The sequence below is a fragment of the Patagioenas fasciata genome, chromosome 10 (genome assembly GCF_037038585.1).
Source record: "Patagioenas fasciata isolate bPatFas1 chromosome 10, bPatFas1.hap1, whole genome shotgun sequence".
In the NCBI taxonomy this organism is placed as follows: domain Eukaryota; kingdom Metazoa; phylum Chordata; class Aves; order Columbiformes; family Columbidae; genus Patagioenas; species Patagioenas fasciata.
The window spans coordinates 20,489,920-20,502,016 of NC_092529.1; the positions used below are offsets into that span (position 1 = coordinate 20,489,920).

Sequence of the window (12,097 nt, forward strand, 5' to 3'; positions counted from 1 at the left end):
CATGCTTTTCCCTTTTGGAAAAGGGGGGAGGGAGAAATAACGGCAGAAGCAAATCACAGTGCTGGGTGCTCTGCTCTGGAAGATGCTGCTGCAGAAGGGCTTGCATGACTCTGGTACTAAGCTAAGGAGCATCACTGTCCACATTTGTGCCAGGGAATTCAACAGGGACATTAGCACTGCACAGACACTACAAGTTAAAGCCACATGAGAGGAAAATTGATGGTAGTGTTGCAACTGTCTCCTGTGTGAGCCAAAAGCAGACATCTGGGCAACGGCAGAAACACGGGTCACACAGAATCCCAGAATGTCAGGCGTTGGAAAGGACCTCGAAGGTCATCCAGTGCAATCCCCCCATGGAGCAGGAACACTCAGCTGAGGTTCCACAGGAAGGTGTCCAGGCGGGTTTGAATGTCTGCAGAGAAGGAGACTCCACAACCTCCCTGGGCAGCCTTGGTCCAGTGTCTGCTACCCTCACTGAGAAGAAGTTTCTTTTCATATTTAAGTGGAAACTGCTGTGTGGTAACACTTTCCCTATTTGCAAAAGTGTGACCTATTTGTCATGCTGAGCCAAAGAGGGCATCCCCAGAGCTGTCAGACCTTTCCCCACCTGTTAGCTTGGGACACAACCGAACCCAGACACAGCTTTTACCGTCCAGGTGCGCCCCTCAGCTCACCCCCTGTAACTTGTCTCTCGAGGGCTCCAACCCCAGCCCAACAAAGCAGCTGCATCCTCCCGCTGCAGGAACCACTGCGGGGCGCGGCTGGGAACACCCTCAGCCCGCGCGCCCAACCGCCGCTCCGCGCGCCCAACCGCCGCTCCGCGCGCCCAACCGCCGCTCCGCGCGCCCAACCGCCGCTCCGCGCGCCCAACCGCCGCTCCGCGCGCCCAACCGCCGCTCCGCGCGCCCCAGAGCGCGTATGTCCCCGCGCGCCCCGGCTGCCATTCGGAGCCAAACCCTCCTCCTCGCCCGCCCCTTGACTGCTACAGGCCGGTGTTCGCTCGCCGCAGACCGCCCCTTCTCCGCCGGCAGCGCATGCGTGTTGGCAGAGGGAGTGTAAGTTTCCATTTTGTGTTCGTTTACCCCTCCCGCTCCCTCGTTGCGCTGCTGAGCTTTCTAGCGGGGAGGCGGTGGCGGCCGCTCGGCAGAGCACGCCCGCAGGGCCGGCCGCTGCGCGCGGGGCTGCGGCGGGTACCGGGCTGGGGCCACCGGGCTGGCGCTTCTTCCTTGTCTGCCTCCCGGCTGGAGGTTGAAACACCAGCGCTTGGCGCTGGTTTAAGTGTTGCATTTTCCGGGGCCGCTCGGCCTCTCGCTGGGGCTTTGCGTTGGTTGGTGCGCGGGCAGCGCTGCGGTGGCGTTTTCCGGTCTCGTTCGTACACGTTTGCCCTCGATCGCGGAGATCTGGACATCGATATGGTGGGTTAAGGCGAGTTAATTTATCTTTGTGCCCTGCAGAACCAATGCAGTCGTTGCAACAACCTACGTATGTTAAAATCACAGACACTCTGGTCAATCACTCGAATTTAAATTCATATACTGCAGTAAGACCTAAAATCACTTCGGGTGCTTTACACATTTTGTCCAAATAATCGTTCTGGTGTCTTAATAAAGGATTTTAGCTGAGCCTGGGTGACAACACGGTACAAATAGCAAAGGTAGTTGTGTTTTTTCGAAGCGTAGTGTGTGTCCAAAGAGCAGATTCTTAAGAAGTCACTTCAGAAATTAGTGAAATGAAGATGGAAAACAAAACAGTCATTCTTAGTTCTAAGTTAGAATTGAAAAGTGAGCTCAGGGATGTTTAGGTGAGAGTTGCTTTAGAGATAAAAAGCATCTTAGCCTGAAATTATTTTTGTGGGGTTTGATATAATTAAAAATCTTAAAACGTTCTTAGAGGAAAATACAAAGTACAGTTCAAAAATAATTGCACACAATATGACATCTGTAAGCAGTTTTATGAGTAATTAATTTTCAAATGTTGGATGTTGGTGATTCAAATAAGACATTCCAGAGCATCTGGTAAGATCTTGGCTACTTAATTTTAAATTGAATCACTGAAATGTCTGATGGAAAAATGGCATTAAATACTTTGCCTTTTTCCTCTGGGCGAGATGCCTCTTATCTCCGACAAATAGCAGGCCCCCTGATTTCATAACCTTCATTTCCCTTCAAATGCATTTTTAGATACTCTGAGTAGTTTTAAATCTTTGAATGGCAGCCGAGTACCATTCCTATCTTTAAAAGTTACATTCTGTGTGCTGAAAAGAAATTCTGTGCACATACGCTGCTTTTTTCCTGTAAGTGCTGGGCACAGAGTGCTGGTAAAAGCTGAATTTAGTTCACTTGTCAATTCTGCCACATATGATGAAACTTTTAGTTGTATTTCTTTCATCTTGTTTATTTTTTTTCCCTTGTATGATATTTGGGCAGAAATGTTGCGAGTTTCATTCCATGTGAGCTGTTACGTTTCCAAGTATAGCACTTCTGATGCAAGTTCTAATTAAATCTCTTCAAAACATGCTGTTTATTTAATTGGTATTATAGTCTTAAGAAAACTTAGAAGAATTAAGGCAGCAATATTGAAAATGGTGGAGCCTACTTGTTTTCATTTGCGTATTCATTAAATGAATTTTTTTTAGTTGAGTCCGTTTTTCAGGTGTTTGTGTTCGGCTCTTTAGTATTTGTTTTACCTTTGTTATGGTTTTTGTCTCTGTGTCATTGAGAGGAGTGTTAAACTGAGGCTGTAGTAACAGATACTTTAGTTTGACAGCCTCTGAGTTGTATGTTTGCAGCTTCTATTGACTATATTAATGAACAAGTTAATATTTTTAACTGTTGGGAAAACTGGAGGAAATGGAGATGATATTGGAAACAATGGCTTGGGTCAACTCATAACTTAATGTTGAGCACAGGATTATCCACTTGTCTTGCATATTACAACTGTATATGTACTTTATAGGATTTGCCTTTTTATCCTTACAGTGTGTAATCCTCTCATATTCATTTTGTGATCTGTCACATGAATCCTTTTGTGCATTTGTAGTAAATAGAATTATTCAGTTTTCTACATGTCGAAGTCGTTCTTTTCTTCTCCAGTGTCTGCAGTTTCATTTGTCAATTACATTTATGTAATTTTATGTGTTTATACTTTTGTCTGTTTCTGCAAAAGTTACAACTATTGCTGCTTTTCAACCTTGTCAACTGATTTGTGTATAGACTGTCATTAGTGTGTATATAAACAGCTTCAGACAAATTCATGTTTACTACAGAGGCCCAAATGTTGTTTCTTGAAGTCTGCAAGAAAACTGTTCCTGACTTGTATAGCCTGAATTCTAATACTGGAATGATTCTGAAATGCACGTTGATTATTTCCAAATACTTTGTTGCTATATAGGCAACGCTTCATTTTATGCATTAAGATTAACTTTTTAAGTGGAACTTAGGTTGACCAGAATAATCCATATTTTCGCCTTTTATTAATAATAGCTTACATGTCTTGTTTGCCTTAATATTGATTCTTCACACTTACATTTGAATTATTCTTACAGGACTATGTATTTTTGTTGTCTTGTTATTTCCATAAGCTCTAGGGGAAAACGGACACTTTAAAGAAGGTCTTAGTAAATTACGTTCGTTCTTCTTGTCTTTCTCTACTACACCAGTAATTTGTCAAATAGAACTGTCAGATATGTTTAGCACAGTATGTTCTTTGTGCATCCTTGTAGTTTTAACTCATGTTTTCTCAGCACAATATTAAAATACGTGTCTAAGGAGGTTAAAAAGAAAAAAAGGCCTAAGCAAATCTGGGTTTGGTTTATTTGATAATCAAATGCCTACTGGATTCCTTTGGATGGCTGGGTCTACATGAGGGGAATACAGTTGTACCCAAAGCTAATTCTGAATATCCATCATTAATACGCAGTGTCAGAATTTGAAACCTTTCACTTAGGAGCATTTGTTTTTTCTAGTGAAGTAGTTACCTCTTAACACAATAGGATGCATGCAAAGTAAGGATAAAATTGGGTTGTATGAAATGTAGCTTCATAATATTCAGCATTTAGAAAGCTATACTATTAAAAATGAAACTTCTATTAATTGAACTTGATTCCTGTGTTTTTTTTAGGTTGCATCTGTAAACTGGATCTAGTCCTGTTTATGACTAACCCATCACTTACTGTGTTGATACAATTTGTGTGTGCTCTCAAAAGACAGTAAGTGACTCAGTTGCTGAAAGAGCTTCTGCAGATGTTCTTAATTAAGATTAATTCCTCTCCCCCCTTACAGTTTGAGACAGTAAATATGTTAATTGTATTCCAACAAGGAACAAATTGGGTGGTTGTTGTTAGAAAGACCGCTGCTCTACAAGTGCTTGGATTGTGAGAAGGAATCACAGACTATAAAAGGACCCTAAATGGAGGTTCAACAGAATGTAATCCCTCAGGTCTATCAGCATGGGAGAGGTGAGGTTACCTTCCAAGAGGAGCAGGGATATTGATAGGTTCCTGCAGGCCGTCCTGGTAACAGGTTGGAAGAAAAGACTGGTTTTGAGTGCATTGCACTATGTTTTGAAAAATACCACCCCACGCCTGAAAGTTGAAATCATTAGCGTAAGAAATCCATAGCTGGACAGCACAGTGTATTGAGGCTCTACTTTCTGATTTGTTTCCTCCGTCTTCAGGTGAAGGACAGGAGATAAACATTACAAACTTAGTGAATATTTTAATGCTTATTCAGTTTTAATTATGGTGATCTTTTTGTGTTATTGTGATATTCCACTGGAAGTGGACATCATTGTGCTGAATGTCCACGACTGGGACAGTAATCAGATGATTCATTAGCTACATTTTAATAGAATTATTATCTATACTCAGAGAATTTGCTTTGATTGGCAAATGGAACACTAAAGAATCATTCTTGATTCTTAGTCTGGTTAAACTTTAGCTAGAGGTGGTGTTGAAGAGGAGCTTGATTATTCATATATAGGAAAACGTGCATTCTGGAGGCACATATTGCAGCAATCAGGTTATTATACTTGTGGACAATATGTTACTGACATTTCTAAGGAGATGCTTTATTGACTGGACTCCTTTTTACTGCAGTAATTACAAATTTCTTATTCCCATTTTATTTCCTATATGTAGGATGGTGTCACAGACCAAGTAGGGTTCAAAAAAAGTAAGCTTTTGTAATGAATAGGTAAAAGAGCTATTTTTGAACTCGATTTTCTTTTTTTGACGCTTTCTTCTTGTTGAAGTCAGCTGCTGATACTGGACCTTTCCACTCCTACTTGCTTTTCCAGACCTTAGAAGATTCCTTCAGTTTGCTTTTGCCAGTTGTTCCCTTTAAGTTACCAGGTTTCAGTTTCCTTGGAACAGAAGACACGCAAGATGTACATTTCAAGTTAAATATTCCCCTTGCTAATATTTTGAATGAAGACCAAGAAGTACAGAATGTGTATTTTGTAATACTTAAAAGCAAATTAGAGCACTGACTTGTGAAAAAAAAAAAAAAAAAAAGAAGAGCAGCTTGGGCGTACAAGTAGCTCAGTAAATAGCGGTGTATACCTATCGGCCCTGGTGCTGCTCTTCTAGCAAGAATCCCTGGATCAAATTTGACTCTTGCTTTATACATGCACAGCACAGAAATGGTGATTGTGTTGTAAAGATTCAGAATACTGATTTGTCTTTGTGTAAGTGAAAGCTTTTGAACGCTAATGTGTATGGTAGTATTGGCTTCTCCAGAAAAGCCATGGATCCCTTGAGTCTTAGAAAAACTGCACAGAAAAACATAATCTTGTCACATTATAAAACAAAACAAAACAAAAACCAAACAAACCAAAACAAACAAACCCCACAAAGCCCAAACCAACCACACAAAAGAAAATGTGTAGTAATCGCTTTAAATAATTATCAACATTCAACTCTGTAGCAGAGTTAAACGTTATTCACTGAAAATCCAATAGATTGCCATGGCTAGAAGGCCCTGGTAATTTTTGCTTTCTCTTTACTCAGAAGGAACTTGGAAAGGTCAGGCATGTGTTAACGGTCAACAGTGGACAGATGGGCAAAATACTGTAGAGTTCAGGCAGATCATGCCTAACAAGGTGATGTAATGAATTCCAGATAGGAAAAACAGATACCGGCTATCAATAGCCTATGTTAAAACCCAGGTGTGCTGTGTACTGCACTTCCTTTGAGATAAAGGGTTATATTCCTTTGTGCCATGAGAAACAATATCTTTAGATAGCAGAGAGGTTTGAGTAAAGCCAAATCTGATTCTTCAAAATCCCTTATTCTCACACATGTAAAAGTACGGTAGAAATTTTCAAAATGATACAGTGCTGCTAAAGGCCTACTGGTTTTGGAAGGGCTGCGGTTATTCTAGTAGTAAACTTGAAAAACGATAAATAGGCCTTGGGAAAAGAGCTGTTTTTAACCTTATGGGCAAGAGTAAGGAAAATGCTCTAATTGAGAGATAGAAAGAAGCCTTTTGCTTTTAATCAGAATGTGTACTTTTCCCCTCAGCAGTTTTCACTGCAATACTGGATATTCCCAGTATAGCTCATCAGATTTGCAATGTAATGCAATCAGCTCAGCAACTACATATGTCAACTTCACGTTTCTGCTCCAAATACAGGTTTTCTGTATTAGCGCTGCAGTGCTGCCTGTTCCTTTATCGAAATAATGCTGTGACTGAATGCATGAATAGTCAAAAACATCTTTGTTAGTTCTGAACATAAGTGATTCTTAGCATTTGCGCGGATTTATCAAGGTCTTAAGTTGCTTGAAATCTGATGTGTCTGGTAGGTACTGGCCTCAGAAGGTATTTTGTTTAGAAGTCATTGTGCACTAGCGTGTTGGAATAGTGTGCATATGTCATTTAATTTGTTCTCAAAATTGTGTCTGAAATGTTAAAGAATAAAGCTTTACACTGGCATAGAGCTGACATTTGCCACTAAGTATGCATATTATTTGCCCCATTCGATGGTATTATGCAAATACTGAAAATTAAGTAGCTTCTGAATTGTTTTGCTGGATTTGTGTACAAGTCTTAACTGAGAACTAAGAGATAATGAAGGCATGTTGGAAAGCACTACATAACATACAAGGCTCACATTTGCATTTAGCTTCAATTAAGACTGGGAATCAGTGTTGTATTAATTAAAATGAAATAATGATTCCCTGAACTGATAGGAAGTATTTAATAATCTTTTTGGATTTGCAAATAACTTTTAAATGGCATTCATATGCTATTATTTTCCTAAATGGTCACTAAAATGAAATGATGCTGCATTTTATGCTGTTTTCTGTTGTCAGTATTTTGTTCCTTTTGATGCTCTACCTGATTCTTACCTTTTTGATATTCCACTTCCAAAAAAAAAATCATTAATTTTAGATACTTTACCCATGATCTTGGGCATCTCAATGCATCAAATCCAGTAGCTTCATTACATGCTTATTTAATATACAGTAGCAGAGCAGCCAAGCTGACAGTCTTTAGATCCCTCTGTAAAAGGACTTTGAAATTACTCTTGCAGAGGAATGTACATTTCCTTTTTATTTCTTGTGCTGGGACATCTCCTAATGATTTCAGGCTTTCAGTCTCTTTTTAGTGCATGTTGTGTTATTAAATATTTAAGAATTATATGGCTGTGATGTATACTATTTCAGAATATCAGAATTTTATTCATTGCAGAGAAGTTTCCAGGTCAAATTTGGCTTCAAAACATTCGATTGTAGAAGGAGATGGGGGAAGGACAGAAGGGAGCTTACCTAAATCTAAAGTTTGTAAATGTCTTCTGTCTTATTTTTGACTAGGCAGATGTTTTGCTGAGGAAAATGTGTATTCTTGTTTAAAATATGATTAGGTTCACATATTAATGGAAAAAAATACAGACAAGTACATCTCGAATGAAGAGCTGGTAGTCAACAGAAAATTTTATGACCCTGGACTTGAACGTCTACTGCCATGCAAGCTTTCATAGAAGTTGAATTGAAATTATCATGATACTACAGTGGTATTATTGTTTTGTGCAGTGTTGATTGTCAAGCTAATGTGCCTGTTTGCATGTTGCTGCATGTAGATGATCAACTAATATTTTTGGTTCAGTTACCATTACAGACTTGTGTAGGAGTAGTCATTTGCCTATTGAAAGCTCCAACTATTGTAATTTATGGAATAGATAATATCAAATGTTTATTTATATAATGAATTCTTATAAATTTATTTATTTTAAGTTGTCCTACTAGGTACTGAATTGGAGGAGTATTCTTGGCAGTTGGACTGTCACAATTAGACTGTTCAGTGTGTGATGGTAAGTGGTTACTAGTCTTGAACTTCGTAACAACTGCAAAGACTAATCCTGATTTTTGTTAGGCAAGAGGATACAGGGTGCAGGATTTAAACCAGGGAAGATTTAATGGTGGTTGGCTGTTTGTGCAAAACAGTGTGGAGAATCTTATGGTGTTTTTTATTTTGAACTCAAGATATGGTTCGAGATGGTCTAACATTAGACAAAGTAGTGCATTGTAGTATAGATATTTTAATGGGAGTAGTCAAATAAATGAAAAGGGCTTTCTTAGGAGAACAAGTATTTTTAAAGTATTTGTGTGCCTGAAGAGGTAGACAAGTCTTGCGGGATTCAACCAGTACTAAAAGTAGGACTTACCAACAGAAACTCTCTTTCCTTACATTTATTTTTAATAGCATAACCAGCTCAAGGAAGTCGAAGCAACTCCATCTCAGCTGCTGGTTTCCTTTCTGTGTGTAATGTGTTTGTTATCCTGGTACAGCCGTTTCTTGTGTTGTGTGGTGACTCAGGCCAGTGGAGATGTCTTAGCAAACTGACTATACAAAAAAGGTTGTTTTCAACCTTGACAAAATTGGAAAAGTTCATTGTTTCAATTCATTGCAGCACCTACAGACAGTTGCTTGCATGAGCTTATGCAAGATATAGAGAGAGGTGGGAGTTGCTTTAGGTGGAGGAGGAATTGCCAACCTTACTACCCAGAAAATTGTACTTGGAAACATGGGGTAACAGAGTCCCTCATCCTCTGAACCAGATTTACACTGCTGTAGTGTAGACAAACTGCTGCTTTATTTGTGCATTGTCCCAACAGAGGTGAAACAGAACAAAGTCTAAACAGCCCTTTAGCACTAGTCTTATGTGTGCAGATGCTTCTGTGAGTTCAACAGATTAATTTAAACAAGTTTGATCCAAAGTGGGCTAGATAATCATTCATCTATTATTGGATTTCTCTGTTGAAGGGTGGCTGCTGCTTAGTTCTTAATGACAGTGGAATGCTCACAGTCAATTTCAGAGATAAGCTGCATGCTGTCATTTCTTTGCAGATACTGTTTACAGACTTCCAGCCATACAGGCACTGCATCAAAATTTGACTTATTCCACGTTAGCATCAAACTGGGATGTGGCCACGTCATAATGGATCGGCAGCTGAGTTGCGTTACTGTGTACAGAAGTATTGACATTAAAATACACATCAAAAATTATGTATTGGCATAAAAATATTGGACAGAAGTTCAGCAGAAGATATTTTTATTAGAGTGTATTACAGACAGGACATACAAGCTCTGCATATCTAGTCAAATAGAACAAGGATAGATCATTGACCTGCACTCTTAGTGGATTAACAGAGTTTTTCTTGGATATGCTTTCTGAATTAATTTCCCTACATACCTTTGGCAGCCTGCATAGTGTATATATTGGATTAAAAGTTTTTTAGAAGTTCAAAATAAACTGCCTTAAAATCTGTTGCTTGAAACACATGTGACTGTAAATGTTTTGTGTTCATAGGAAAAACTTCTTACTTTAAACTTTGCCTGACAGTTTAGGAGAACTTAGGAAGTTAAATTAGAGGGAACGCATGAAGTCAAGTCTTTTCCGTAACCCAGCCCCCTTCCTCATTTGACAGGTCTTGCTGCTTAACAGCTGTTGCTGTTGTTGTTTCAGGAAGTTAGAAAAAAAATCTTAAACTGAGGTTGGAAAAAGAGAAAAGCATTTTTAACTAATAGTTTCATGTAGTTAACAGTGTTTACTTTGTGCTTTCTGGCTGTTCTAATATATAAGTGGTGTGTTAAACTGAACATTTCCTAGTAAATGCTAAGAAGTTAAGCTTTAAAACCAACTAGGCTAGAAGTAATCTGAACCAGTGTTGTTAGATTAAAGCACGTTGTTTGACAAAGCATTATTGTCCTATTGCATCCCTCAAATGGAGTTTAGTCTTCGGTAAATACGAAATGAGGATCTCTATTCTACTCATTGCTGTTCTTTTCTGAAAAGTACCAAAGCCAAACTTGAGCATTTTATAAGTGTTTTGGTTTAGTTAGTTGTATTTTAACTCTCACAGTATGTTTTCCAGCTTGGGCAGAATGCTGTTGTCACTGTCGGGGTGGATGGTCTGATCCGATGGAGGTTGCACACTCTGAACCTAAACAGGACTTCCCAGCTCAGTGTTAATTCTCATTTCATCAGGCATTAGCAATACAACCATAGTTGCAGTAAACTGTTTTGGAGGTTGTATAAAATAAAGGTTTCTTTCTTTGTTTTTCCAAGTGTTACAAGCAATAGTCAACTTTGGTAGCTGGTAAGCGGTCTATATAATAACTCTTGTTATACCACCTGTCCTTCCAGAAGGGAACCTATTGTCAGCTGGTTTCAGCTAAGGCTAATTCGTGAATGGTTATCAGAATTTATGTTGTTCATAACTAGAGATTTTAACCAGTCAGCACTGCTGGTCAGATTATTTATGCTGCAAGTCTTGATTATTTTTTACTCATTATGTCTGAAAATCTAAGATAAAACTACTTAAGAAAAAAAAAAAGACATTTTACCCAAATTCAAGTTTTTCATCATCTTAGTGTTACTACATGGAAAAAGACAGACAAACATTGTGCAAATCTGATTAAAATTATCTGTGCTATTTCAAAGGTCAGGTGCACTCAGTGAATTTGCTTTCAAATTATTTTGTTTATTCTGTGTATGTATGCATCTTGAGCTGTGTAAAGGTCAGGAGAGGAGATTCATTTTGGAATTTAAAGAAGTTAGGTTTTAACTGCGGATAGCCTGTGTTAGGCTCATTTGAACTAATGAGAATTGTTTTCCTTTGTTTTTTTTTTTTTTTTTTGCTGTTAGTTTTATTCCTCTAGTGAAGCTCCTTTATAACTATGAGGTCCATTTGAAAAACAAAACAGTATTAGTAATGCATTTTATTTTTTCATATTTTATGACATCTTTAAAATCACTGTTTAATTTGTGCAAATCATCTTATTTGGTTTTTGGTTTCTTGGCTTGTGTAATTGATATGGCACAGTAATGTTTTCCTAGCTAGAATAACATATTTAAAGGATACACAGTATTTAACTGCCTTTAGCCACAAATGGTTTAATGAAATAGGGGTTGTGGTGCAGTCCCTTAGAATTTTGAACAGTCCTGCTTTTATTAATGTTCAGGTTGAATAATATAGCCACAAAAGGATTAATGTCTGTCAGTGAAGCATAACTAATTGCAGATTTCAGTCACAGAACCAATGACAATTAGTAAGGAAATGGGCTTCTATTAAGTACAAAAGAAAATGCATCTGTACAGTGGCTACTTTTGTCCTAAAAAAGGCTGTTTTAGAACAACTCCCCCTGTGTTGTGGTTCTGTCTGTAGAATGGTAGAAATATTTTTGTTGACTTTTAAATAACTCATAGCAATAGAGAGATTTTCAAAACAATAGTAATGATCATGGACGTGCTCTACCTGGACTTGAGTAAGGCATTTGACACAGACTCCCACAGCATCCTCACAGCTGAACTGAGGGAGTGCGGTCTGGATGAGCGGGTAGTGAGGTGGCTGCGAACTGGCTGAAGGGAAGAAGCCAGAGAGTTGTGGTCAATGGGGCAGAGTCCAGTTGAGGCCTGGATCCAGTGCAGTGCCTCGGAGTCAGTACTGGGGCTGCTATTACAATATATTCATCAATGATTTGGATGAGGGAACAGAGTGACTGTCAGCAAGTTTGCTGGTGACACCAAGCTGGGAGGAGTGGCTGACACTGGAAGCTGTGCTGCCATCCAGAGACCTGGACAGGCTGGAGAGTTG

The 12,097-nt window shown here is 39.1% G+C and overlaps 1 protein-coding gene across 6 annotated transcripts in view; it reads left to right on the forward strand.

Annotated features, from left to right (window-relative positions):
* The first annotated feature begins 915 nt into the window (after positions 1 to 915).
* FHIT (fragile histidine triad diadenosine triphosphatase) overlaps positions 916 to 12,097 on the forward strand; it is a 565,652-nt gene continuing 554,470 nt past the window's right edge. For 2 of the 6 annotated variants that reach the window (XM_071813289.1, XM_071813290.1), the window contains exon 1: positions 916 to 1,055. The gene's annotated coding sequence lies outside the window, so the exon portion shown is untranslated. Of the gene's footprint in view, positions 1,056 to 1,140; positions 1,416 to 12,097 lie in introns of those variants that run through there. The other 4 variants (XM_071813287.1, XM_065845700.2, XM_071813288.1 and 1 more) reach the window with 2 other exon arrangements.